We start from the raw sequence: 4,257 nt of genomic DNA, 5'->3' as shown, positions 1-4,257 counted from the left end.
TATTTGTTTCTTTATCCATGCATATTAAAAATGTTAAGATAGAATTATTAAAGTTCAATATGTAACGCGGTCGTTGCGTTGTTGCTCCAAAGTAACTAAATCAGTCGAAGAAAAGAGTCCGCTTTTTAAGACATTTTTATTTGGAATCAAAACATACAAAAGATAAGATAATTAGCCTTAATTGCTCGTTAATAAAATATATTTATAATCTACGCATCGAGCTTTCTGTTCGGACCGATGTGACGATATTTTGTACATGAATGAATGATTTTGACGATCGCGTGAAATAGGAATTGCTTTTATTAATACGACATGAATATATAAGGAAAGAGAAGAAAGGGAATCTCGCTCAGCTCGCCAGATGAAAAGACATATTAGGGATATACGATCACCGCTCGTGTAAAGGATAGGTAAGAGAAAAACTGTCGGATTCGCTCAGCTCGCCAAAACGACAGCGGAAAATGGTCGGGAACTACTACCTACATAAACTCACCTCTTGTACCTCGCTGTTGTTTATTATTTTTCGATCAACGCTCCAAGAATAATCAACTAGGCTTTTCGATCCGACTTTTATATTGTCCAAGACGGTACAAAAACACGTTTTACTTAATTCATTGGCGTACTCTAGACGATAAAATTATATTATCGTCACAAATACATATCAATTACCTAATTGTAGCAAGAAGACACTTCTACTTACTGTAGTACTTACTTACTTAGTCCTAAGCCTTTCTACCTTTAGGTGTAAGGCTGGTGGAGTTGAGTTTGGCATTGTAGTCTCCATGCTTTCCGATCTTGCGTTAGGTTTCTTGCACTTTCCAATGTCAATCCCTTCTTCTCGACTTCTTTCCTGATTTCATCTACCCACATAACTCTTGGTCTCCCTCTTTTGTTTTTCCCCTGCACTCTCGTTTCGAACACTCGTTTTGTTAGCCTCTCGTTCGACATTCTACACACGTGCCCGAACCATCTAAGTTGTCCTTCTACTATTTTTTCATTGATTGGTTCTAGTTTTAGGTTTTGTCTAATTGTTTCGTTTCGTATTTTGTCTGTCCTCTTTCGGTTTGCTATTTTCCTCAGGAACCTCATTTCCATAGCATTGACTCTGGATTTTTGTCTCCCCGTCAATGTCCATGTCTCGCTGCTATACATGATTGTTGGTCTAACTACTGATTTAACGACTGCCGTTTTTACTTTTTCCGGTATCTCTTTTTTCCCAAAAAATGTTGTTTTCATAGTGTTAAATAAGCTTCCTGTTCGTCCCATTCTCTCGTTTATCTTACTGTAGTAAACACAGACTAATTTAGCGCAGGAACTCCCAAATTGATCTACATCTAATGTCTTAAAAACATATACACAATTTACATCTACATCATCCAACATTAATTTTAAAAAATCTTATTCTTCTTGCTAGATATTTTTTGTTTTTTTCTTTGTTATATTTGACTCAAATTTATTTATTTCAAATTCCACCTTTTGAGCAGTAGGATCAGATGTATGAGGATTGAATACAACAGAATCAAATACATCGAGATTGCTAAAATATCTATACAGGATTTTTTGTTACCGTGTATGTGTATAATTAGAAGAATAATATTTCACAAACAAATGTTTGAGCTATACCACTTTTCCGCTGAGCGGCTCATATAGTCATTGCTTGGAAGGTTTAATATCAAAGGAGCTCAAAAATGTTTTTTATGGGTCTTAATGTGTGATTACAGAATATGAGATTGAATATGCACAGCAGTGGTCACTTAATAGTTTACACCTTCATTTTTACATTGTAGTGCTGTAAAATCTCGGTATTGTACCGATTTGCTAAATCTCAAAGAGTTTGTCAAAAATTTCGCGCATATTGAAAAATAAAATAAGTTATTAAACACGTCCAGAATGCCTAGAATACATTTGAATGACAGGCAAAAGCAAAAAGCAAGAGCAATTGCCAAAATCAAAGTAGTTAGTACAAAGTAGTAGGTCACTATAAGTGAAGCTGCTGCAGATTTGAATGTGAGCCATATGAACATATGCAAAATCAAACAAAAATAGGATCATTTTCACTCTATAGCTCGGTTGGGTTGTTCAAGAGGATAGAAGATCTCCACAGAGCAACAAGATGACATGTTAGTAGATTATCTGAGAGAAGCTCCTTTTGCCACAGTTCGAAACCTAGTGAAGACACCATTTTCAGTCAGCATTCACACCGCACCTAGAAGGATTAAAGCAAGTGAATTGATAAATTATGCAACGAAACCTTGAGCGACTGAGAATTATAAGAGAAAACAAGTAGCATTTTGTAATCAATTCAAAAAAATAACTTCATCTTCCAACATGACAATTGACCAGTGCATATAAGTAGAGTTATTGTTCGAGAATGGCTAGAAGAAACACATATGTTAATGTTCTTCACTGGCCTTCCCAAAGTCCAAACCTTAACCCCATCTAAAATTTGTGGGCAGAATTGACAAAGACACTAAATGAAGAAAACCTTACGCCACGGAATAGTTAAACTACGTGAAGCAATTATTGAGCAGACACGGGAGGAGCTTTTTGAATATAAAAGGTGGAGATTGGTGCTATCTATAAGCAGGATTTCAAAGTTGTATTGACAATAATGGAGTCTTCCACCAAATATTAATTGTGTTACTGCTCAATATTGTTTAATATAAAATAGATTTAAAATAAAAGGGATATTTTTAACCCACACTTCCTTATGTTCATTATTATGAACATAATCCATTTTTTTCAAAAAAACTTCTTCCTGTAAATTCAATTTTGTAAAATATGATATATTTATTTCGATTTTTTAATTTTAATTGACCTATTCTGAGTCTGCCGCTGGTAATTACTATCATTTTGAAGTAAAAGATGGGTTTAAACAAGGTAAAAATTCAAAAAATCAGCTACTAGATAATATGTAAGGGTATAAACTATTCAGTGACTGCAGCTGTAATTCAAAAAATCTTTTAATCTTATTTAAGAGGCAACATCAGCACACGGAAATACGTTCCAAGATTGCAGCTTTAATTTTATTTATTTATTTACGGGCGAACCCATTTTACGAAATAAGTACAATTTTAAAACAAGTACGATAATTTAAAAAAATACAATTAACATGTTAAAGGTTTAAAACAAAATAAAACATTTATAAGCTAAAAATTACAAGACAATTAAACATGAAAGTACACAGACAAATAATATAAATAAAAAAAGAATGTGTGTACTTTGTACGCACGTAAGAAGTTATACTTCTATTATATGATTTCAACGAAAATCAATATACTTTAAACAGTTTCTCTACTACTTTCCAAAAATTGTTATTAAAACAATACCAAAAATTAAAAAAATAAAAGAATAAAACACACATAAACACATTGAAAAATGCCACAAATGATTTCTGAACAATAATTGTTGCCAAAATTTTTAATTAAATACGTATTTTCTGAAAAAAATTATATAATAATATACTTACAATCATAAAATCTATAAAAAAAATAAAAAAATTATATAACTTGCATTGGGCTTGAACCTACTTCCCGTGTATCCCGCCGTACGAGAGTCGAAGCGATTTCAAACTGCACCACCTTCGCGTATACGTCATGTGGGAATATACACAAGCTGAACAACTTTTTGACATTTTGTTTATATGAATTTTTATTAGTTTGATTTTTGTCGAATTAAAATACCTACAACAATATATAGAGTAAGAAAACGATACATTAGATGAAAATTTGTAGAAAGTTTGTTCGTAATCAGATTATGTAAATTAAAGCATTGCCTACTAGGGGTATAGCATAGCAAGTACTAGGTAAGTACATTATTTTTTTTACATTTTCCAAATAGGTATGAAGATAATTTTTTATTGGAATACAACTGAAACATTTAGAATTACGTACCTGTGGCTTTTCAAAACTATTTAAAAAGTCACTATAATTATAAATTTGATTTTATTTCTGTCCTCACAACAATAAAAACTAATAGATTATACAACATTTTTGTTTACCGATAACCTCCATATTGAACAATTATTGACAGATCATTTCAACACCCAATCAGAGCCCGTATAAAGACTAATACCAAACTGTCGGTGTGCGCATGCGCGCAGATCAATATAAATTCACCCTCAATCTAACCCTAAAGAAGTATAACTTCAATAAACATAAAAAGTAGGTACCTATATCTGATAATAACCGTCGTCAAGTGATATTTGACAATACAGCCTTGAATCTATTTAAGCTGTAGGAAAAGTTGAGTTCCTGA

The sequence above is a fragment of the Diabrotica virgifera genome, chromosome 3 (genome assembly GCF_917563875.1).
Source record: "Diabrotica virgifera virgifera chromosome 3, PGI_DIABVI_V3a".
NCBI lineage: Eukaryota > Metazoa > Arthropoda > Insecta > Coleoptera > Chrysomelidae > Diabrotica > Diabrotica virgifera.
The sequence above is the reverse complement of the archived record's forward strand: the minus strand, read 5'-3'. Positions refer to the sequence as shown.